We start from the raw sequence: 25,636 nt of genomic DNA, 5'->3' as shown, positions 1-25,636 counted from the left end.
GTTCAAAAATTCTGAACTCCACTCCTCAGAAAACTCCATGGCCACTACTCCCTACACCCCCCCCTCCAATATACCACAACGCCTAGCGTAACACAAGCAGCCAAGAATGCATGTACCAAGCAATATACAAACCAGCAACTATACACCAATGTAGCTTGATAGCCCAAAGTTTGTAGTGTAGACATGGCCTGAGACAGAGGTATTGCTAATGGAAGTTTGAAGGGAAGCTGTAAACAAGCGTGTAGGAATGGGGCAGTGGGATGGAGTGCTCTTTTCTAGTGATCTCATTGGAAGGGAACGATCAGTGATAGAAAATGGGGAGTTTGATCAGAAAAAGCACGTGAAAAGGGAAAGACAGAAACGGGACAATATCTAAGGTGGATACTGAACTGCAAATGGTAACAATTGGAGTGAAAAATGTTAAATTTAAATTATTCCAGCAAAGTATGCCTGACAGCAAAGATGGCCCCTGGGACATGTCCTGTATGGCAGTTACAGGTCCTCTTCTTGCTGTCATTGGCCAGAGGAACCCAGCAGAACTTTTGCAGTTCTGCAGGTGAACTCATGTGACCTGACCTTCCACACATGGCATGGTCTGTCAGTCCCCTCCAAGGGAATGTCTACAGTGGGAGTTTTTACCTCAAGTTAATTGATTGCCAACAAAAGCAAGTTAGTTAATTTGTAAAGGCTAGTGTGGACACTCCCCAAATTTTTGCTCCAGGCTACAAGTGTTTGTGCTTTACCATAGAGATCAGAGGCAAAAAAAAAAAAAAAAAATCTGTGGTGAAGACAAACCCCAGTTGACTGCCTGTGCTGGTGTACATCTATCTAAAACGTAGGTCACACACGCAAGGGGTGTGAAAAATTCACACCTGTACCGAAGAAGTAATTAAGCCAATGTAAGAAGCCCCACTATAGATACCACTAGGTCAACCGAAGAATTCTTCTATCAACCTGGCTACCAAATCTTGAGGGGGTGGCTTTACTACAGCAATGGAAAAACCCTTCCGTTACCATAACAAGTGTCTACACTACAGCAGTCTGGCTGCAGCACTGCATCTGTGTTGGTGGTAGAGGAGACAGAGCCTAACATATTTATTAACTGCTAATTGGCTCTCACCCTTCCCAACCAATTTATTCAGAGCTTAATTGATTCTCCACCTGCCTAATTGTTCTGTTTCCTGACTTAATTGATTAGCAGTTGTTTATTATTTAATCATCTGGCCTAACTGAGCTGCTCCTTACTGGCTGATTGCCTGATTTACAGCCCATTGATTCCTTCCCCAAATAGTCATTGACCATTTCTTTTACATTTTGGCCTTCCACTTCTCCTTCTCACCCCTTCGCTACTCTCCCACCGAGTCCATCTCCCCCTCCCTGTTACCTCTTCCCCTCTACTAGTCCCACTAGCTCAACCTTGTCCGCTCTCGCCTCTTCTTGGCGCAGAAACCCACATCCCACCTGCTCACCTTCCCTCCTCTCCCCATCCAACCGTCCTATGGTGCCATTGGATCCAGATTTGGCCTACCTTTCATCCCCTATCTCCTGCCCCTTCTCACTCCCCTCATCCCATCCTCTTCACTTCCCTCCAGCAGCACCCTGGGAATGCCCAACCTGCCTCAGAAATTATCCCAGCCGTTCACCTGCTGTTATCTCTCACTCCCTCATCTCCCCACACACACTGAAACCTGGATCCACCTCAGCGGGCACTCTCACAGCAACTTCTCCTCCTCTCACGCTCCTTACCCCAAATTATGAAAGGGAAGGGGTGGGGATGCTGGGCTTCTCCTCTGCTGCCATTTACAGCTCCTCCCTCTTTCCCCTCTCATGCATTCTCCCCCTTTGAACAGCACTGACTCTCCTGTCTCCCTTCCTTTTGCTGGCATCTGCCTTGGGTCAAAATTGGAGGTGGGGGGGGAGGGAAGAAAGATTCCTCCCAGCTTTGGTCAAAAAAAGCTCTGCCGATTCGGCCCCAAAATTAGATGGCACTGACAGTAAATTGTTTTAATATAATCATGTGGGCTCTGCTGGCATCCTCTGATGGCTCCCCGCTTGCTGGGACTCAGGTGCCCTGTTTGGCTCAATTTCCCCTCACTGGGACATGGAGACACCCTTGGGCTTTGCTGGGCTCCTTAGAATTGGCTCCTTCAGAACTGGGGAAAATAAGTGGTAGAACTTTGCCTGGTGCTGCCTACACTGGTAGCACCAAAACCAGGTGTCGGGCACAGTAGATTGCGCCTAGTGTGACCCTCCCTCTCCTCTTCTATGTGAGGTAAACGGAGACTCTGCAGCATGAGATGGGAGCTTGGTGGAAGTGCGTGTATGGCGTATATACCCACTTACGCTCCTCTCGGACTTCAGCACCTGGCTCTCGCTATCCCTTTCTTCAGGCTGCTACCTTGTGGTTTAAACACTGATGCGCCAAGCGACCTCTGAACCTCCTCACCTTCACCTCTTCATCTGACCTTGATGGAGCTCTACCAAGAGGTAATTTAAAAAGAAAATTATTTGGATTAATGGATTGTAACAGGCTTGGATGTTTGAGGTGAAAATGGCCTCTCTGTTTAGGGTGACAAAGAGAACACCAGTCAGACTCTGCACAGACAAGCTGATGGATAGAGTGATTTCTGTAATACAGCTGCAGACATCTCACGGCTCTGTAGCTTTAAGGGGGTCAAGTAATGCCTGGATAAAAGGCAGCATTTCCTGCAGGTTATTTTCAGTTCGGTGCTCGCTGCCAACTGGGAAAAACCCCAAGGAGGGACAAGCAGACTCCTGTAGGGTTTCTGAAAGGCTCGTGGTGCATATGACACAAAGGGTAAATTTATTGCAGTCTCCCTGGAGCACTGTAGTCAGCTGAGATTCTTGTTTGCTTTGATATATTTGATTAGAACAAACCTTGTGTGTGTTGCTAATAGGCCAAAAATAAATAAATAAACCCACTTGAAGGGAACAGTTATGTTAGCCAAATAAAATCTGCTTGTTTGTCTCAAGAGCTGCAGCTTCCAGTCCATTACTTGTAGGCCCATGTACACGAATCCTCTATGGCTCTAAGTGTGTGGCACTCTTCCTGAGTGTACACTAACCACAAATGGCTAGCGCCTTCTCCCCAGTGCATAGCCCAGGTCAACACAGGGCACAGAGAAAGTCCACAGGGATCAGAGGTGACAGACACTTCTTCACACCCTCCTGCTGCTCAGCTGTTCCTTAGGGCTGTAGCTTCTGCAATGTGTCCCCAGCCCCATCCTCACCCTGTGGGAGATTTGGCTGGTGGACCTGCCTAGTCGTGGGCCATGAATCGCTCCAACAAAAATGCCCTGCAGGATAGGTCACAGGAAGCCTCCAGAGAGCACAGCTCCACAGCACAAGGGCAGCAAGGCAGACCCTCTCCATGGCCTCCCAGCATCCAGCCTCCTGGTGGGTTCAGGACCTTCTGCAGTCCCAGAGAGGGAGCAGGATTTGCTCCAGAGCAAATAGGAAAGAGACAGCACAATAACACTGTGTAGAACAAGCTCTTTCTGAAACCCAGAAAGGTCCAATTACATCTGAAGTTATTGTGATTTGCATGGAAGTAGGTTGAACCATATCAAAATGCTATCACGTTATTATGATAAAAAGATAACTGGAATGATTTATCTAACAAAAGTCAGATCAAGAGACAAATTAATGCCTTTGGGATGGATTAAACAAACAGTTATTGTTACATGGAGTCTTTATTCACGTGAGGAGTTCCACTAAAGTCCTATTCCCTGCTCACGTGGCTTTTTCTTTGGTTGAGGACTGTTGAAATCAAACATTCTTTTCTCAGATGTCCTTCTGCCCCAGAGTTTTTCTTCTCTCTTGCCTTTCTCCTGGCCCTCTTAGTAAGGTCAGAAGCACCATTAATATTCTGAATCAGTCACTGCATTAATATAATAGATACATGGCAAGTACTAGAGTCACTTTTGGGCAAGTGGGGGACTTTTGTATGTCTGTGGGGACCACACTCACATGGATTAAATAAGTTTTAGGAGTCAGACAAATGACATTCAAGTTCACCCAATTATTTGCCCAGTTACTAGGTAGAGTAAAGCTAGTTGGCTAGTAGGCTGCAGTTTCCACGGTATGCATCCGATGAAGTGAGCTGTAGCTCACGAAAGCTCATGCTCAAATAAATTGGTTAGTCTCTAAGGTGCCACAAGTACTCTTTTTGCTAGTTGGAAATTTACTGATGAAACAAAGTTTCCTCTGAGAATGCCAATTAGTTGAATCCCAAAAGTCGCATGAAAGCAAATCCAGTTTTACACACTTCTGTTGAATGACAGGAACCCTGCCTGCCAGGTAGGTTTCCATCAGAAACCTGCCTGGTTCCTTGCCAACTCGTCTGGCAGGTTTCTAGGGACCCCAGAGTTCCAGGGTCCATGGCTCTGGGGCAGCTCATGGATGAGGAGCCAGGAGTCCAGCAAACCCAGCTCTAGTGAGGGCTCTCAAAATCAAGATTGAATCAGACTGAAGCCAACATTTTTGAAAATTTCTCACAAACCAGAAATCTACCCTCCCCGCCCATCCACAATTCTGAAATATATCAAAATTTCTTGGAACTGAAAATCCTAAGTTTTGGTATTGTTACCAAAACAGAGTGGCTCCAGAAGAGTAATTAGTTAAGTTATAGGGCCCAGAGCATTTCCTCCTGCAGAAATACCTGGGGAAGAATGCTTGGAGCTGCAAAACTCCACAAAAGGTTTTTTGGCAGAGATTCCTTTTTGTGAGATGGGGATACTCTAGAATCACCAACATAAGCAAAGATTTCATGAAAGGGCCCTAATGTTATTCTGAAGGATATCAGTTCCTCAGAGCAGGGGTTGGGGTACTGGTGTTTGAAGCATATCACTGCATAAGGATTAAAACAGGCGCAATTCACATATACAGCAGACTTCTAAATATTGACTACTTACTACAAAGAACTTTTGTTCATTTTGCAAATCAATGCAATGCAATGTTGAACAGATAGGTAAAAGAGAAACCAAGAACTAGAAAGAAGAATAAATTTACAAAGCATTCAATATAGTTTAGGAAAAAGATGTAGAAAAAGACATTTCCAGTGTGCATTACAAAATAATCTGGGTGAAGGATGCACAGAAGTATCAGAAAGATGCTGATGATTCTAATACATTATTAAGTGCTCTGAAGGTATTACCTTCTACTTCAGCAAGATGTCATGCTACAGCAATTAGGCGGATTCATGCTGGCACGGTCACTCATCGATTAGTGCCTAATTCCCTGAAGGTGAGGAGGACCAAGACTATAAACAAGGTTCAAAAAAGACTTAGATAAGTTCATGGAGGATAGGTCCATCAATGGCTATTAGCCGGGATGGGCAGGGATGGTGTCCCTAGCCTGTCTTTGCCAGAAGCTGGGAATGGGCGACGGGGCATGGATCACTTGATGATTACGTGTTCTGTTCATTCCCTCTGGGGCATCTGGCATTGGCCACTGTCAGAAGACAGAATACTGGCTAAATGGACATTTGGTCTGACCCAGTATGGCTGTTCTTATGTCTCACACAAAAAGTTCTGACATTTTGGAGCTGCTTGCTGAAAGGAGGTCTCTTTTAATAGGTGTATAAATTCCACACATCTCTGTGGTGTACGTGCTGGGTCTGAAATGCAAAAAATATTAGCCATTTTACAATGTGGGTAAGGAAATATAGTACTGGAAAACCAGGACTTATTTGAACATATCAAAGGGAGATTGTGTAATTGCATCTGCTGGACCTATACAATTATTCATTAAAGATTATTACTGTGAGGATAATTAAAGTAATTCTTCCCTGATGCAGGTGGATGGAATAGATGACCCTCTAGGGGTCTCCCTTCAATCTAACTAATTCTTCAAAGTCCACAGCTAACAAACAAAATATAATGATGTGGGACAATGGATGACTTAGGGGACTGAATCTGGGAAGCAAAACATTTTGCTTTATGTGGGTTGTTCATTCACTGTTATGTGGATCAGATTTAAGGGATTACATTGATGAATAATATTTAGGATAAAAATGAGCACAGGATGGAAGAATTACTACAGTAACTTTCAGTATCTAATAAACTAATATTAAAAAAACATGCATTATATAAAGCACCTTTTGTCTCAAAAAAAATCCCAGCGCTCTTTACAAACATACATATAGGAGTCATTTCACACACACACACACACACACACACACACACACACACACACACACACACACACACACACACATGAAGCCACTTCCTGGATGGAACACAGTTGACATTTAGCAATATACAGCAATGCTGTACCACAGTCTGGAAGTGTAGAATACAATTTCCAGTTGAAACTTCAGGGAAATTTAAAGAGGGAGAAATTAATTACCCAGCTGGGAGTTTGGCCAGAACTTCTGGAGTACTTCTCTCTTAAAAATCTCACCCTGCAGTATTCATAATGCCCGTGGTGGTCAATATTTTATTTTCTAAAGTCTCATCTCAAAAGGGGCACTTCTAACAGCAGAGTGCCCACAACACCATCATGGGGCATTAGTTCAGCACTGAAGAATGGCACTTAAATCATTACATTGCTGATGATTGACCACAAATGTGCCATAATCGCAAAACTAAAACAAACAAAACAAAGCCAACTTCGGATTTTCTAAGTATTTTTCTGATCAATGAGCAGCTTGTAAAGATATTGGCCAACATTGTCAAAGGAGGCAATGACTTTGGGTTCCCAGCTTCAGCCACTCAGAACCTGCTTTTCGGAGATGCCTAGCACCAACAATTCCACCTGAAGCCAATGGAACACAGAGGTGCTAAGCACCTGTGAAAAATCAAGCACAAGATGGTTCAGGATGGAGTATCCCATACATTCAGTCATGATGGGTTCTTCAGTTCACTGTATGGTAGGAGTCAGAACTTTTTGATTGGCTGGACTGACTCTCCAGAGGACTTCTCCCCCTGAAGAGTCCCTCCAGAACATCATTTCCAAAGAAGGTAACTGTTGCATCTGAATAAAACAATCTTTCAAAACACATTCACAATAGCAGATAAATCTGCCCAACAATAAATAGCACCATCCAACCTGGCAAAGATAAACTGGGATAATCCCGACTCAATGTAAAAACCATGTTTTTCCCTAAAACAAGAAAAATAGGACAGCACTATTGAAAGTTTACTTCCTCATAGAAGAGGATGAAGTGCATGGGGTGGATGAATTTTTGGATCCAACCCCCTGCTCAGAACAAAAATTTCCTAGGGAGACCAATTCTTATTCTCATTGCTGAGGATTGGTCCATAAATTCCGTTGAGAGGGGATTTTTTTGTAGTAGATCCTTCATTATCAATTGTTAGATGTGCTAAAAGTGAATAGTAGATGTGGTGTGGGCCACAAATATCTCCACAAGGTCTGAAAACCAGGGATCTCTGGGCCAGCAGTGAAATCAGAATAACGGTCACCTGTTGTCTGACTATTTGTTGGATGATGTGTGTTATCAAGGAAAAAGGAGGGAATGCATATAGCAGAGTCCTTGGCCACACTTGGTAGAAGGTATCAGTTCCCCAAGCCCTATGATCTCTCCTCCTGGCATAGAAGTTTTTTGCCTTGGCATTGGAGCTGGATGCGAAGAGATCCCACATTGGTTTCCCAAAGATCTGGGCTATGCAGTCAAAATCTCTCTGGTGGAGACACCACAACCCTTGGACCATTCTGCGGCTGAACCAATCCACTGTGGCATTCAGTTTCCCTTTGGACTGACAGAATGTTTCTCTCAGTCCACTTGTGACATTCCTCTCCGGTGTTATCTGAACCGCTGATCTGCTAGGTCACTCCAATCCTTGACTCGGCTGTGCCAGCCTTACCCTACTCTTTTCACGCACAGCTTATGGCATGTAAGCTGCATCTTGGGTTGTGCAACCAAATGACACTAGCCAATATCTGCTGTCCCAGACAACCCTAGGAACCTCCGTCTTGCAGTGCCCAGTTATGCCCGCTGGACGCTGCCAGCTTATATGAGTTTGTCAATTTAACAAAGAAATTGATGTGTACCAGGCTTGTTATTGCAAGGGGAGTCTCTGACATGCTTCAAACCAAATGCACTGCTCCAGGTAGAATAAACAAACAGATTAACTATAAAATAGCTTAAGTGATTATAAGTCAAAGCATAACAAGTCAGATTTGGTCAAATGAAATAAAAGCAAAACGCATTCTAAGCTGATCTTAACACTTTCAATGCCTTTACAAACTTAGATGCTTCTCACCACAGGCTGGTTGGTTGCTCTTCAGCCAGGCTTTCCCTTTTGATCAGCACTTCAATCGCTTGGTGTGGTGTCTGTAGATGTAGGTGGAAGAGAGGGAGAGAATGGCAAATGTCTCTCCCTTTTATCATGTTCTTTCTTCCCTCTTGGCTTTGCCCCCCACCCTTCAGAGTCTGGTGAGCATTACCTCATCTCAGTCCCAAACTGTCCAAAGAAAGGAGGGTGACTCACTTGAAGTCCAACAGATTCTTTTGTTGCTGCCTAGGCCAGCATCCTTTGTTCCTGTGAGGCTAGGCTGAGGTTGTCCCATACCTGCCCTGCTGAGGTGTGAACTGCCTCTCTGCTCTTGGAGAGTTTTTGCCTGGGCTTATTTTAAGCCATGAGGATACATTTTCAGCCTCATAACTACATACATGAAATTATAACCTATAACATTACTGTAACAACAATGCTCAGTACATTATGAGCCTTCCGAAGACACCTGACATGAGAAAAACTTTGCATTGGATACCACACAATCATTTTAAAGGATGAACATGGGGGTCCTGGGTGTTCCCCCGAGGTAAGAACCCTCCTGCTGCCACTTGGGTTGGGAGGTATCAGCTAAAACACCTCCTTGTCAGACCTGTGATCCACTGCTTAGAACACAACAGGAACTAGGCCTTCTGGGTTTTATGCCTAGTTCTGCTTGCAACCTGCTGTGTGGCCTTGGGCAAATCACAACTTCACCCTGCCTGAGTTTACATATCTGTTAATTAGGAAGAATAATACTTGCCTTCATCAGAGAAGTGTTGTAAGAGCTAATTACTGCTTGTAAATGCTTTGAGTTCCTCAGATGAAAGGAACTGAGTATTATTACTGTTCTATTATTATCCTTAAATCAACCTACTAAATGATGAGATGTGACATTTCTGTACAAGGGCTGACATAAAGGAGGCAAAAAATACTGGAGGGACTTCTCTGGTGACAGGTCTTGGTGTAGGTCCATAGGTGCCTAATACCTTTAAACATCTGGCCCATATTAACTGCATAGTGGTAGGAAAAGATATTAGGATCATTGTTCTAGTTGATCACGCAAACTTTTATTTCTTGAGTTTAGAAAGGAATCTGCGGCTGGCAATAAAGCCCTCAGCCTATGGCTTCGATCAGTGGTCCTCATTATCTGCTATTTTTTCATCCTCCGGACAATAATTTCTGCTGTAGACCCTGATTCATCCAAACACTTAGTCCCACTGAAGTGAGTTAGCCCTTGTAAATTTATTTAAAGTTAAGTATATGCTTAAGTCTTGTGCTGAATGGGGGTCAGTTTCTAACCTTCTACCTTCTTTCCTCTGTCAGTTTTGTCTGCATGTACATGCACACACGTGTGTAATTATTGTAATAAGATGAGCTGGGCCAATAATGAAAAAATGTTATTTGAATATTTGCTTAAGTTTTTAAACCACATATACTGCAACTGTATTTGCTCCATTTTAAGTTTGCTTTCGGCAAGTATTCTAGCAAACATGTTTAGTGGCAAGAATGATTGTGGAAAAAAAAAAGAGTTTTTTAATATTGGAGAATATTTGCAGGAAGAGAATTCTGAATTTGCAAATGCTAGTATTTGATCTGGAAACCTGGTTGTAAGAGTTGCGCTCATCCAGTCAGGTAAGAGAAACGTTCCACGTGACCTATGTGTCCATTCAAAAGAGTTTGAATCTCAGACAAACACTCACAACTAAATGCTTATGAACAAGTTATAGACCAAAAATTAGTGACTGAAACTACATATTTGTAGAATGTCTAGCATAATGTGTCCAGCTGGGGCCTCTGCATGCTATTGACATGCAAACAAACTATATAGTTTCTGATTAATTGGAACTTACTCTCGTAATATTGATAATTGTTACAGGAGTAATTTAAAATAAAAGGACAAAATGGCAACCTGCTGTCAGACAGCTCATGAATAGAAGAGGCGAACTTCAAAATTAATTAGCTGTTATAAATTGTTGGCAGCTCTAGTTTTCAGTGAAAATAAAACTAGCATGTGCTTCCCCTACTCCATTAGTCTCGGACCTTTAAAAGCACTATATGTTTCTTAATGAGGGAAAAACAGGTTTGGTCTGAAAGGGATGTGATCATGGTTACATTAGAAAGATAATTTTTCATGAGCTACAGCTCACTTCATTGGATGCATTCTAAGGTGTCACAAGTCCTTCTTTTCTTTTTGTGAATACAGACTAACACGGCTATTACTCTGAAACCTGTCATTAGAAAGATAGGCATATTTCTATATTATTAGATCAGGTATATTTTCATAGAATCATAGGACTGGGAGGGACCTTGAGAGGTCATCTGGTTCAGTCCCCTGCACTCATGAAAGGGCAAAGTATTACCATCCCTGACAGGTATTTGTCTAATCTGTTCTTAAAAATCTCCAATGGGCACAACCTCCCTGGGCAATTTATTCCAGTGCTTGGCCACCCTGACAGTTAGGAATTTTTTCCTGATGTCTAACCCCTTGCTGCAATTTAAGCCCCATTGCTTCGTATCCTATTCTCAGAGGCTAAGGAGAACAGTTTTTCTCCCTCCTCCTCTTAAGTATTTGAAAACTGTAATGTCCCCTCTCTGTCTTCTTTTCTCCAGACTAAAAAAAACCCAGTTTTTTTAATCTCTCCTCATAGGTCATGTTTTCTAGATTTGTCATAACCATACAGCTAAGGGTAGCCTAAAATTCCTCCTTACCTGTAAGGGGTTAAGAAGCTCAAATAACCTAGTTGGCACCTGCCCAAAAGGACCAATGGGGAAAGAAGATACTTTCGTATGAGGGCCGGCAAGGCTTTGTTTGTGTGTTCTCTGAGGAAGCAGAGAAGCATCAGGTCAGAAGACTCCTTCTCCTAAAATGCCAAAAGATTGAGAAAATCTTTTCTCAATATTGCAAAAAGAGTAGGTAAAGAAGGCAAGGCACGTTAGATTATCTTTTGTTTTTAGCTTGTGAATTTTCCTTTTGCTAGAGGAAGGTTTATTCCTGTTTTTTGTAACTTTGCAACTAAGCCTAGAGGGAGCTCCTCTGTGTTTGTGAATCCTTTGTTACCCTGTAATCTTCCATCCTGATTTTACAGAGGTGATTCTTTCATCTTTTCTTTAAATAAAATTCTTTTTTTAAGAATCTGATTGATTTTTCAGTGCCTATAGACCCAAGGGGTTGGGTCTGTGCTCACTTTGTAACCAATTGGTTAGGATATTATTCTCAAGCCTCCCCAGGAAAGGGGTTGTAAGGGCTTGGGAGGATATCTGGGGGGGAGACAGGGCTTCAAGTGAATGTTTGTTTAAATCACTTGGTGGTGGCAGCATACCATCCAAGGACAAAAGGAATTTGTGCCTTCGGGGAGTTTTTAACCTAAGCTAGTAGAAATAAGCTTAGGGGGTCTTTCATGTGGGTCCCCACATCTGTACCCTAGAGTTCAGAGTGGGGAGGGAACCCTGACAAGATCTTTAATCATTTTTGTTACTCTTCTCTGGACTTTCCCCAATTTGTCCTTACCTTTCCTGAAATGTGGCACCCAGAACTGGACACAATACTCCAGTTGAGGCCTAATCAGATCAGAGCAGAGCGGAATAATTATTTCCTGTGTCTTGCTTACAGTACTCCTGCTACTACATCCCAGAATGATGTTTGCTTTTTTTGCAACAGTGTTGACTCATATTTAGTTTGTGATCCACTATAAGTCCCAGATCCCTTTCTGCAGAACTCCTTCTAGGCAGTCATTTCCCATTTTGTATGTGCGTAACTAATTGTTCCTTCCTAAGTGGAGTACGTTGCATTTGTCCTTTTTGATTTTCATCCTATTTTCTTCAGACCATTTCTCCAGATTTTGAATTTTAATCCTATCCTCCACAGCACTTGCAACCCCTCCCAGTTTGGTACTGTCCACAAACTTTATAAAATGCACTCTCTATACCATTATCCAAATCATTTATGAAGATATTGACTAGAACCAAAACCAGAACTGATCCCTGCAGTACAACACTCAATATACCCTTCCATCTTGACTGTGACCACTGATAACTGTGATTACTCTCTGGGAACGGTTTTACAACCAGTTATGCAGCCCCTTATAGTAGTTCCATATAGGTTGTATTTCCTAGTTTGTTTATGAGAAGGTCATGCGAGACAATATCAAAAGCTTTACTAAAGTCAAGATATACCACATCTATTGCTTCCCCCTACCCACAAGGTTTGTTATCTTGTCAAAGAACGTTATAAGATTGGTTTGACACGATTTGTTCTTGACAAATCCATGCTGCTACTTATCACCTTATTATCTAAGTGTTTGCAAATTGAGTGTTTGATTATTTGCTATTTTACCTATCTGTGTCAGAAAATATACTCCTAGAAAAGTCTTATAAAAATTTAATTTAAAAAACTAACACGTTCTATTTTCTAACTATTCTATAAGACTTAATAGAAAATTATATTTCTGCTACACATTTCTATTGAAGGTTTAAAAAAAATGTGAGCTAGTGGTCTGAATGAGCTCTCTCCCGCCATCTATTGATAAACTGTGGTAGAAGACCTCAGAAGCAGACAGTATTTGGATAGGTTTCAGAGTGGTAGCCGTGCTAGCCTGTATCAACAAAAAGAACGAGGAGTACTTGTGGCACCTTAGAGACTAACAAATTTATTTGGGCATAAGCTTTTGTGGGCATCTGATGAAGTGGGTTTTAGCCCACGAAAGCTTATGCCCAAACAAATTTGTTAGTATTTGGATAGACATATCTACTTCACCTAGATGACCAGCAGGCAGACCTGCTTTGCCAAAGTGATCATTTTTGGCTGTTGTGGTTTAAAATTATCTTAAATCTTGGATGCCAGAGTAATGAAATGTTGTTATCCTAATTGTATGAATAAAGGGCAGCAGAACTGTGCTCCCAGTCACTAAGCACGGGGTAGTATGCCAACACCATCTGAAAGAGAGAGGTGAGATGAGATGAGGCAGAGTGGGGGGGACAGATGTTCCGATCTGGTGGTGTAGACTCTAATATAGGATCCTAGAGGATGCTTGATCCTTCCCCTGAAGTGTTTAAAGACAGAGCTGATCAGACTCAATTGAGAGTCTGTTTCTTCTCTGTGATCACTAAAGCTGAAATCACTGACAGGCTGGTATAGGGTGCTGAGCCTTTGACCTGGCTGAGGACAAATGTGGCAGTGAAAGACAAGGCAGATGAAGCAGCAGCAGTAGTGAGGTTCCCCGTGACATCATTAAGAGCGGGGTTAGGTGCTGGAACCTCAGAACACAGCAAAGGCAGTGCTGGTGAGCAGGGGCAGAGATGGAAGTATAACATGATCAGCACCACTTCTCAACCACCTATATCCCAGACTTCCTAGCACCTTCCTAAACATGGCCACTCTAGGCCTTTGTTCATGGTGCAAGGTGAGAAAACTTGAATGTCTGACAAACTTGACTGTCCAGAGGACAAAGAAAGTTGGCCCATGGGATGCTTTTTGCAAACTCTCAGACCATGAGGCCAGTGGAGCTGTGTCTATACAACAAAGCAACAGAGCTAGAACCCTGGGGTCTCGGCTTGACTCTGGTTAGGGCCCTTCACCCCCATGGGATTCTAGGACTCTGGGTCTGAGCCATGGGTTAGTGTGATTTGTGTTTAGACAGAAGGGAGGTTAGGGTTGAGCTTGAGTTCAAACTCTGGGATAACATTGCAGTGTAGACATACCCTAAATTCAGATTCTGACTCAGGTTTGAGCCCAAGCCACCTTTTCGTCCACATGCAAATGAGTCTGACTTGCGTCAGCAAACAAACAGTCAGGACCACTTTGCCTAGATCTCCCCACTAAATGGAAGGAAAGGCTGCTGGATTTGTGGCCACTTATCGAGATCTCTGAAGTTACAAACAGTTTTCACTTCCTGAGCCATATATTGCCTCAGAAACATCCATGGAACCCCATTGTTACTGAGGCAGAATTTGTGTTTACATATTTCACAATTTTTAAAAATATCATACTATGATAGGGATTGAAGGCCATGTAAGAGCTGAATGTGCGCAAGGTCTGAGACGGCCCTACTATTTAGCCTGTGGGAGCTGACAGGATCACAACACAAGCTGGTATGACATGGCTGCAACAGTTAATAGCTGAACACACAAACCAACGCACCCTAGTTTAATCTGCTGTTTTGGACAGCAGGTGGCCACAAGCTTTAAATAAAGAATGCTCCCACTTCAAACAGATGGATGAAGGCAATTGAGTAGGCCATAGAGTACAGAATTTCAAGCGTGACTTCTAACAAAAGCTACACCATAAACATCTATTTACTGCCCTGGCATATCACCAGCCTGTTATAGGATGCCCCTATCTTTTGAACTGTTGAGATTGCATTGTAGGACTGCAAAGCTAAGCCATATACATACTGCAAAGAAGGCACCAGTAAAGCCATTTTTAATGTTGCCAACTATTAGGATTTTATTACGAGTCTTGTGATATTTTATGTTTCTCTTAAAGTCCCAGCTCCTGGACTTAAGTGATTATGTGAGAATCTCAGCTGCACCTTTTTTTAAAAAAGTACATTTAGCTCAGAGCTCCGGTACGAAACTGCAGAAAAACCTGAGTGTCTCTGGATTAAGTTTAGAAGTGTGTGCAACAAGAGTGATGTAGTGGTGGGAGTCTGCTATAGACCACCGGACCTGGGGGATGAGGCTTTCTTCCAGCAACTCGCAGAAGCTACTAGATCGCACGCCCTGGTTCTCATGGGTGACTTTAATTTTCCTGATATCGGCTGGGAGAGCAATACAGCGGTGCATAGACAATCCAGGAAGTTTTTGGAAAGCGTAGGGGACAATTTCCTGGTGCAAGTGCTGGAGGAGCCAACTAGGGGGGGAGCTTTTCTTGACCTGCTGCTCACAAACCAGGAAGAATTAGTGGGGGAAGCAAAAGTGGATGGGAATCTGGGAGGCAGTGACCATGAGTTGGTTGAGTTCAGGATCCTGACACAGGGAAGAAAGGTAAGCAACAGGATACGGACCCTGGACTTCAGGAAAGCAGACTTCGACTCCCTCAGGGAACGGATGGGTAGGATCCCTTAGGGGACTAACATGAAGGGGAAAGGAGTCCAGGAGAGCTGGCTGTATTTCAAGGAATCCCTGTTGAGGTTACAGGGACAAACCATCCCGATGAGTCGAAAGAATAGTAAATATGGCAGGCAACCAGCTTGGCTTAACGGTGAAATCCTAGCGGATCTTAAACATAAAAAAGAAGCTTACAAGAAGTGGAAGGTTGGACATATGACCAGGGAAGCGTATAAAAATATTGCTCGGGCATGTAGGAATGAAATCAGGAGGGCCAAATCGCACCTGGAGCTGCAGCTAGCAAGAGATGTTAAGAGTAACAAGAAGGGTTTCTTCAGGTATGTTGGCAACAAGAAGAAAGCCAAGGAAAGTGTGGGCCCCTTACTGAATGAGGGAGGCAACCTAGTGACAGAGGATGTGGAAAAAGCTAATGTGCTCAATGCTTTTTTTGCCTCTGTCTTCACTAACAAGGACAGCTCCCAGACTGCTGCGCTGGGCATCACAACATGGGGAGTAGATGGCCAGCCCTCTATGGAGAAAGAGGTGGTTAGGGACTATTTAGAAAAGCTGGACGTGCACAAGTCCATGGGGCCGGATGAGTTGCATCCGAGAGTGCTAAAGGAATTGGCGGCTGTGATTGCAGAGCCATTAGCCATTATCTTTGAAAACTCGTGGCGAACGGGGGAAGTCCCGGATGACTGGAAAAAGGCTAATGTAGTGCCAATCTTTAAAAAAGGGAAGAAGGAGGATCCTGGGAACTACAGGCCAGTCAGCCTCACCTCAGTCCCCGGAAAAATCATGGAGCAGGTCCTCAAACAATCAATTCTGAAGCACTTACATGAGAGGAAAGTGATCAGGAACAGTCAGCATGGATTCACCAAGGGAAGGTCATGCCTGACTAATCTAATCGCCTTCTATGATGAGATTACTGGTCTGTGGATGAAGGGAAAGCAGTGGATGTATTGTTTCTTGACTTTAGCAAAGCTTTTGACACGGTCTCCCACAGTATTCTTGTCAGCAAGTTAAAGAAGTATGGGCTGGATTAATGCACTATAAGGTGGGTAGAAAGTTGGCTAGATTGTCGGGCTCAATAGGTAGCGATCAATGGCTCCATGTCTAGTTGGCAGCCGGTATCAAGTGGAGTGCCCCAGGGGTCGGTCCTGGGGCCGGTTTTGTTCAATATCTTCATAAATGATCTGGAGGATGGTGTGGATTGCACTCTCAGCAAGTTTGCGGATGATACTAAACTGGGAGGAGTGGTAGATACGCTGGAGGGGAGGGATAGGATACAGAAGGACCTAGACAAATTGGAGGATTGGGCCAAAAGAAATCTGATGAGGTTCAATAAGGATAAGTGCAGGGTCCTGCACTTAGGACGGAAGAACCCAATGCACAGCTACAGACTAGGGACCGAATGGCTAGGCAGCAGTTCTGCGGAAAAGGACCTAGGGGTGACAGTGGACGAGAAGCTGGATATGAGTCAGCTGTGTGCCCTTGTTGCCAAGAAGGCCTTTGGCATTTTGGGATGTATAAGTAGGGGCATAGCGAGCAGATTGAGGGACGTGATCGTTCCCCTCTATTCGACATTGGTGAGGCCTCATCTGGAGTACTGTGTCCAGTTTTGGGCCCCACACTTCAAGAAGGGTGTGGATAAATTGGAGAGAGTCCAGCGAAGGGCAACAAAAATGATTAGGGGTCTGGAACACATGGCTGATGAGGAGAGGCTGAGGGAACTGGGATTGTTTAGTCTGCAGAAGAGAAGAATGAGGGGGGATTTGATAGCTGCTTTCAACTACCTGAGAGGTGGTTCCAGAGAGGATGGTTCTAGACTATTCTCAGTGGTAGAAGAGGACAGAACAAGGAGTAATGGTCTCAAGTTGCAGTGGGGGAGGTTTAGGTTGGATATTAGGAAAAACTTTTTCACTAGGAGGGTGGTGAAACACTGGAATGCGTTACCTAGGGAGGTGGTAGAATCTCCTTCCTTAGAAGTTTTTAAGGTCAGGCTTGACAAAGCCCTGGCTGGGATGATTTAATTGGGGATTGGTCCTGCTTTGAGCAAGGGGTTGGACTAGATGAGGTCCCTTCCAACTCTGATATTCTATGATTCTATGATTACTCATTGTGAAAAGAAGCATGAAAATGTGAACTCTATGGGCTCAACTGCCAGAAGGCAGATAAAAGACCCCTAACGTGGTTTAAAAAAACCCAAAAAAACAAAAAAAACAAACCCACCTCTTGATTTTTATGAAACAAACAAAACAAAGATTTTTGGAGCCTTCACTCATGATTTTTGAACACTTGGGGCTGGCAACAAAACGTCTTACCGTCATAGTTGCTAAATGTGAATCATCAGCTACTAGAGTCTAACAAACTTTGCCAGGGTGATACAAAGGGTGACAGTTTCAGAGCCAGCCTCTGACTTTGCACTTGCACTTCACAGATGCCAACACCTGTGCACTCACTTTCAATAAACTAACCCCTCTGTGTTTTAAAATTTTGCACCTATGCAATCTACTGCCACTAGTGGATTCTGTAAGTGCAAATTCTAACACACCTGTGCAGCTGCTAGACTATTTAAAGTGTGTTGGAGGTACAAATCCCTGCATAGTTTGGGCATGAATATGTGCAGAGACAATTCTGCAGGTGCACAAGTATATGCCTGGATGTCTGGTAAGGAGCCTTTAGAAAACTTTCCTCCAGTGTCTTCTAGCTGATTTTTTCATGTGAGCTTTGTCAAGGTATCACTCTGTTTTGCCCCTTCCAAAACTATGTATACTCAGTAAGGTAAGACTCAGTCTTACAAGCCAATATTTGAGAGATAAGGTGGATGAGGTAATATCTTGTATTGGACCAACAAAGCCAATATTTGTATAATAGTCAATGCAAAAGATATTTTCCTTCTCTTGCTTTCCCTGTTTTCTCCTGGATGAAGGGATTGATCACTGCTAATGCTCTGTAGGTGCAGGGAAGGGTCTGGAGGAAGCAGAGCCATCATGGCCCTGTCACCTTCCACACTGGCCATCAATGCTGACAGGCTACAGGGAAAGGAGAAATGGCTGATGTAGTAGGCGTGCTACCTCTATATGCCAGGCAGTTTAGGAAGGCACTACAGTGCCTGGAACTTCCCCTGGGGCAGTGCTGCTCTTGGGGCTTAGTGGTACAGTCAGGTCTTACTAGTATGCTCTGGAAATGCTGACACAAATGTAAGGACTGCTAGGATAATCACCACCTAATCAACATCACTGCTGAAACAGAATGTTCGTCCTGGTGGATATGTTGGTAAAACAAAATGGTCTTCAATTATGCAATAAAATATGACAAGACACGAGCCATGCTGTAACAGTTCACATGTGGGGACATCAACCTCTTATCTCCATGGGTCGGTGTGAAATTTTACCCCTTAATTTAAGCACTGGAGTGTTTTATAACATTTGGGGAAATGTTTGCTTAATCTTTGGACACATGCCAAAAGCCCAACAAAAAGTGAATGGAACATCTGACAAGATGGCCTTAAATGCTGGGGTGTGTGTGGTGGGGGTGTGAAATGTTGTGATAGAACCTAACAGGGACCTTCAAGGGAAAATATTTGCCACTGGCCTCGTGTGTGTGTTTGTGTGTATGCACACACACAGGTACATTGTGGGCCTGATTTTGATCTCTCTTAGGTTGGTGAATATCAGGAATAACTTCACTGAAGTCAGTAAAGTTACAGAAGTGTGAAATCAGAATCAGGCCCTAAAGAAATCTATGGGTCAGATTCTGTGCAGAGCCCTTCAAGAATAAAGGGAGCACAGCAGAAGCTGCGCCTTTATCTATATGATGATAAAATTTGTGTGAACAAAATGGTCCATAGCCAAGTGAACTCAGTTATAAAGAACTATAGAACCAAACAAAATCCTCTTAAAGATTCTTCCCCCCACACCCATGTAATTCATTTCTATTTCATTTTAAAATCTGAAACACTTTAGGTATATTGAAGTTCTATTGACTAAGCCTGAAACAGAGTGGCTGCCGCCATTTGGTTCTCAGGCCTTTTGAAGCTATGTAGCGGAGGATGCAATCTGACCACTTGAAGCCTTTTTCAGATCAAAGCCCAGTCTTTAGACTTAATCTAACATTAAAAAATTGCTTGATTGTTTGGAAAAATCCTCTTCGAATTTGAAAATTTTTTGGAACAAATGTTCTTGCTGATTTATGGCTAAGCTGTAACGTTAATGCGTGTTGGCGGGGCATCTCCCCAGCACAGGTTAAACCCAGGAGTCAAGCTACGTATGGTGGAATTAACAGCTGGAGTCTAAGCTCGCTGGGGCAGGGACAGTCCTTGCGCTGTGTTGGTACCTAGCACAGTGGAGTCCTGGTCCATGACGGCTTTACAGGGTATCTCTACACTGCAGCTGGGAACATGCCTCCCGGCCTGGGTAGACAGACTCACACTAGCTCTGATCAAGCTAGCACACTAACAATAGCAGTGTGGATGTTGCGGCATGGGCAGTAGCTCGGGCTACCCACCTCATCTCGGACCCAGGGTGTTGGGCAGGCTTGGGCGGCAAGCCCGAGCTGCTGTCCGTGCTGCAACATCCATGTTGCTATTTTTAGTGCATTAGCTAGAGAAGAGCTAGTGCAAGTCTGTCTACCCAGGTGGCGAGATATGTTCCCAGCTGCAGTGTAGATGCTACCATAATAAATTAATAATGACTATGACATTTTTGCTACATCACTGTCTGCGGATATTTTGTAAATGGGATTTTTTAGCTAAATTATAACCTGTGCTGATCTTCTTTCATCTATATCACATTGGCCACACATAACAAGCAAGAATGGAATCAGCAGGTATGTTGCTCAAATACAGTCAGATGACCCACTACTGATCAGTCATAATGAGAAGCTTGTCACTGAGAATCTCAGACATGGGCTTGGCTGAGGAGCACATCCTGCAAAACCTCTTAGGCCTTTTGAGTTTCTCTATCCCACAACACTCAAATACTGAAAGATAAAAGAACAGAGCCCTTGAGGCCATAGCAACTTCTCAGAAAGAAAATACACTTTAAGGGAATAAGAATAATCCCTCCAAAGAGGGAAGAAAATCCAGTCTCAATTCAGCAAAGCGTTTAAGCACGTTCATTTAGACATGTTCGCGTATCACACCGATTTCAATAGAACTTGAATGCTCTGCTGAATCATGACCTCAGTGAACTACATTACTCAGAAAGGAATACTGATCCGTAAGCATCCTAGTGGTAGAGTGGGAATGGGAAGTAGGATGGCAAGGAGGACATGTTTTCATGGCTATGGTTTTCTGTCCCTAAACATGTTGCATCTTGATTCTTTTCTCCTGCTTTTAAACAAACTTTATTAATCATTGTTCTAAGGCACAGGTCCAAGAAATGTAGATTTTGACTTTCATAAGCCAACAATGGACAATTCAACAAGGACTTGGTGCTGAACAACCAAATGGCCAAACTTCCATACCATATGTTTTCAGACCCCCTCTTCCGGTCTGGCTATTCCTTGCTTTTTTGTGTTATTATAGGTCAAGTTCCTGCTGATAAGCAGATAATGCACAGCTTTAATGTGCTCTGACTCTAGCCCGGTTTCTAGTCTTGCCACATTGTTTGGCTGACAAATGCAGACAGATACGTGCCAGTTCCCCAAACTTAAACCCTGACACTGCAGAATCATTACTGGTCAGACCTGATCCTCTCAGACATAATGACAAAGCCAGCGGAGGCTCACCATTATCTTCTTAATTGCCTCCTCTCTTGTTAAGAGCTTCAGGTTTATTCTTAACTCAGAGTTTTCATTAGAGGGTAATTTAGAGTTCTTTCTACATCAGCACTGTTAATTTATAAAGCTCTTCACGCCCTTTGTTCAGTAAGTCCATAAATGGTTTACTCAGTGGATACAAACACATACCTCCTTGATGCAACTCCTATTAGAGGTAATTGAAGCTCCATAAGTGTATCAGAAGGAGGCTGTCGTCTGAGTCAATACCATCCCTCATGGGTGGTCTCTTAAGATGGGGGTTGCTTGCTTTCCCCACACACACTTTCACCTGCAAGTCAAAACAGTATTGTTACTGAACTGAACAATGTGTAAAAAACAGATAAAAGATAGAACGCCTACCCGAGGCACTAGCTGCCCTAGGTACTAGCTGATTTTCAGAAAATGCTGAGCAGCCACCCTCTGAAAGTCAGGCATCTACCTGGTGTCTCTGGTTGGGCACTGAAAGATAGAGGCACCCAAAAATCACTTTTTAAACTCTTGGCCACTATTCTTGTAGTTCACAATTCTCTCGGTTTCCCCTAACCAACAACAGCCAGCAAAAAAATAGACACTGAACTATGTCCCCCTCCCTTGCTTCTCACCGCTCACAACCTTCATAAATCTTTCCCTTCTTGAAAAGTCAGAGAGACTAGATGGGCTTTTCAGCATACCATGGTTCAGGCTATTTGGCAGGGCTCTGGTAGCATTCCCTCCCCCGCGCATGCAAGCACACAGTTTCCCCAATACTGAGGAAGTTCCAGCTTGAGCAGACCCACTCACTACAATTCTGACAGGATGGTAAAGGGAGAGACAGTCTGTGTCTACATGGGAGCTGGAAGGTGTCAATTCCAGCTCAAGGAGACATACCTGTATTAGCTCTGATTGAGCTAGCATGCTAAACATAGCAGTGTAGCCACAACAGCATGAGGGATGGGAAAGGCTCGCCATCCCAAGTACAGTCCTGTCTGAGACCATAGGTAGATACTTGGGGTGGCTAGCACTGCTGGAGCTACACTGCTGTTTTTAGCAGGCTAGCTCGATCAAGGCTAGTGTAGGTATGTCTCCTCAAGCTGGTATTTACACCTTCCAGCTCCAATGTAGACACACTCTTAGAGAGGAAACTCTTTGTACCTATAAGCACTGGAACGAGTTACCTAAGAAGGTTGTGGAGGTTTTTAAGAACAGGTTAAACAAGCACCTGTCCGGGATAGTCTAGGTATATGGAATCCTGCTGCAGCATGGGCGGGGGAAGGACTAGATGAGCTCTCGTGCTCCCTTCTAGCCCTACATTGCTATGATCCGAGGCATACAAGATCTAGGCTTTATAAGTCAAAATTTACACCTTAAAGTGTACCAATTTACATTTGAAACTGATTTAGTCAAAACAATCCAGGCTGCCTGGTCTGTGGCTCCAACCAGTTTTTAAATCGGTTAGAATTCTGGGGGAAATTTCCCACACAAACACGTTCTTACTCAACAGATCTGCTCTGTCTGTAACCAGTGAGTACTTTAGCTCGCTACTTTTTACTCCTGTTAGTCCTGTAAAGCCATTGTCTTTTCTACTGGTGGTGATGTGGAAAGAACTCAGCTTGACTCAGATTCCAGGCTGCCTGCATGGTGAGCAGATAAACCACTCCTTCAGCTCTCCACTCATCTTTTTACTTGAAACCTGAGCACATTTGTCCTGAAATCCTGGAGAGGTGATGTAGTACATGCAACCTCACAATGACACACAGAGTCACTTTTCAGAGAAGAGCCATGTTGTAAGATGGCCAATAGAGTGAAAAAAAGTTTATCAAAAATCTCAGCCCAATCAGAAAACGTTGATCATTGAAGCTGAAACATCACAGGAAATTACTGGTTTCAACAAATTTCTCAACATATTTTTTTTTTTTACAAAACCTTTGGAAGTTGTCAAAACATTTCATGTTGACATTTTCAAAATTACTTTTCATTTAGAAATTTAGTAATTTTTTTTAATGTTCAAAATCTAATGAAATGTTTCAAAGTTATCAAAAATGAAATGTCTCAATTGACCCAAACCCTTTTTTTGTTTGTTTGTTTATAAATTTTTGACCCAGTTCAGGATGGGACTTCTCTTTTCTTTTTAAATCTAGACATGTTTACAAAATGGGAAACCCATTTCCTACCCAGCTTTAATGGCCACTTTCTTCTGGATAAAAGAAAAGGAGTACTTGTGGCACCTTAGAGACTAACCAGTTTATCTGAGCACAAGCTTTTGTGAGCTACAGCTCACATCATTGAAATGCATTTCGATGAAGTGAGCTGTAGCTCACAAAAGCTTATGCTTAAATAAATTGGTTAGTCTCTAAGGTGCCACAAGTACTCCTTTTCTTTTTGCAAATACAGACTAACACAGCTGCTACTCTGAAACCTTTCTTCTGGATATCTATCAAAAGCAATTCAAAACAAACATACACGGGACATCATCATAAGGTACTAAAGATAGAGTTCTCATGGTCTTTAAAATATAGATGCAACATTGAACATAAGTTCTTCAGTCAAAAAGACAAACTAGAGGCACGGGGGGGTATAATAGGATTGAATAAAAGGAGCAGCCACAAGATGGCACTAGAGAAATACATAAAACAGAATTCCATATGAAAACTGCTCACTTGTTAGATTCAAGTCCTCATTTTTCCATTGCCTTGCACCTTGTAGAGTCTTTTACATCTATGCAAGTGGATGTAAAACACTACCAGTTACAGCTCTTCATGAACAGCACCAGTGCTGTAAATGCTTACACAAGGTGCACAATCCTGGGGAAATCAGGCCCTTTGTTTCTTAATCCATTAATCTATTGAGCCCCTCATCTCCACTCACAGTCATGCTTTATGAGACAGATATTCAAAAGTAGCAGTTAAAATTCCGGGCAAAAAACTGAGCATTATTCTCCATTTCCATGCAGCTTGTATAGCCATTTACACCAAAGCATGGCCCTAATGGAGGTTAGGGGAGGCGAAGGCTCCCCAAACCTCATGCCACCAAGGGGTGTGGGGGGGGCGGGCGCAGTGGCAGATTTGGGGGCCATCTGAAAAGTCTCCCCCTGCTGTGGCCCCAGGGCTGGCTGCGGCAGGGGCACAGAGCTTTCCCGGTCTTGGGACCACAGTGGGGGAGGAAGAGGCGGAGTGGGGGCAGAACTGGGACAGGGCTGTGGGTGGAACAGGGACAGAGGGAAGGGGTGGAACCATGGATGGGGCTGCAGGCGGAATGGGGGAGGGACTCTGGGCTCAGAGCTCCAGCCAGGGCAGAGAGCTCCACTGCAGTCCCAGCCGCACTCTCAGTCCCCTTCTCAGCCAGGGCCATACGGGGGGGGGGGGCCTCAGCCGGAAGAGGCAGGGCAGGGGGCTAGTCTCCCCAAAGAGACGCTTCACCCGCCCCCCATGGTTACACCCACTTTGCATGCACTCTGGCCTGGCATAAGTATCTACAGAAGGGGCAGGGCAACTGAGAATCAAGTTCTCTGCCTTCAAATTTTAGATCACACAAACATGGTGAGTGTGTGTGCAAATGGCAATTGCAAGCAGAGTCAAAGGCTGTGTCTACACTAGAGACCTTCCAGCAGCACAGTTGTACTGATGTTGCTACGCTACTGTAAGATCTCGCGTGTAGCCGCTCGATGCCGATGGGAAAGAGCTCTCCTGGTGACATAATTAAAGCATCCCTAGTGAGCAGCGGCAGCTATGTGGGTGGGAAAAGCTCTCCCGCCAATGTAGTGCTAGGCACACTACTGCTTGTGCTGGTGACACTTATGTCGCTCAGTGGTGTGTTTTTTTCACCCCCCTGAGTGACATCAGTGGCAGTGTAGCATGGCTTTAGATGCAGAATTGGGTAAATGTATACGCCATGATGAGGCCCCTTTGAGAACAATGTTACTTAGATGATAAGTTCTTTGGGGTGGATACTATTGTTTTGTTGTGTTTGTACAGTGCCTATCACAGCGAGGTCCTGGCCCATGACTAGGGCTCTTGCACACTATGGTAATGCTTATATACTGGCTTTTGTCCAAAAGAATCTTAACACATATTACAATGCCATGCATATATTGGCATGGCTAATATGCAATCACGTCTTGGGCAAAACATGGTGACTGTTTAACAGCTGACAGCAACACCCCTCCTTCACTTCTGAACTGCTGCAACTACCATACCCAAGTTAAACTACACAAAATAATTTTAGGTAGGCAGAATGTAATTACCAATATAGTAGTTTGGCCAGGACACCAGTAAAGGATCTTATCAAGGAATCTGAAATGATGAATGGTCAGGACTTTGGGTTTACAGCACTTCTGGAGGTCACCCTTCAAGTGAGGTTACCTTACAACTATGCATGGACTTTGGTTCAGAACTCACTCTGAGGAAGAATGCCACCCATTGTATCAATGATTCCACTCCCTGTGGCACCTTTGATTTATCTTTGTGGGATCAGTAGGGTCTCTGAGCCAAGCACTGACCAGTTATCTTGACTGGTGTCAAGATCCCAGCTGATGGTGATATTTCTACTTTGTCACACTCTAGCCTTCTTTTTCTTTTACCATAAAAAAAATATTC

At 43.6% G+C, this 25,636-nt stretch overlaps 1 long non-coding RNA gene across 1 annotated transcript in view; it reads right to left on the bottom strand.

Moving 5' to 3' along the window:
* Positions 1–25,636, bottom strand: part of LOC311525474 — a 102,257-nt gene that overhangs the window by 38,510 nt on the left and 38,111 nt on the right. The window contains exon 3 of the long non-coding RNA XR_014712789.1: positions 21,216–21,354. This is a non-coding gene — a long non-coding RNA (uncharacterized lncRNA). The remainder of the gene's footprint in view (positions 1–21,215; positions 21,355–25,636) is intronic.

This window comes from Lepidochelys olivacea (genome assembly GCF_965140295.1).
Source record: "Lepidochelys olivacea isolate rLepOli2 genome assembly, chromosome: 8".
In the NCBI taxonomy this organism is placed as follows: domain Eukaryota; kingdom Metazoa; phylum Chordata; order Testudines; family Cheloniidae; genus Lepidochelys; species Lepidochelys olivacea.
This window is presented reverse-complemented; position numbering and strand designations above follow the sequence as displayed.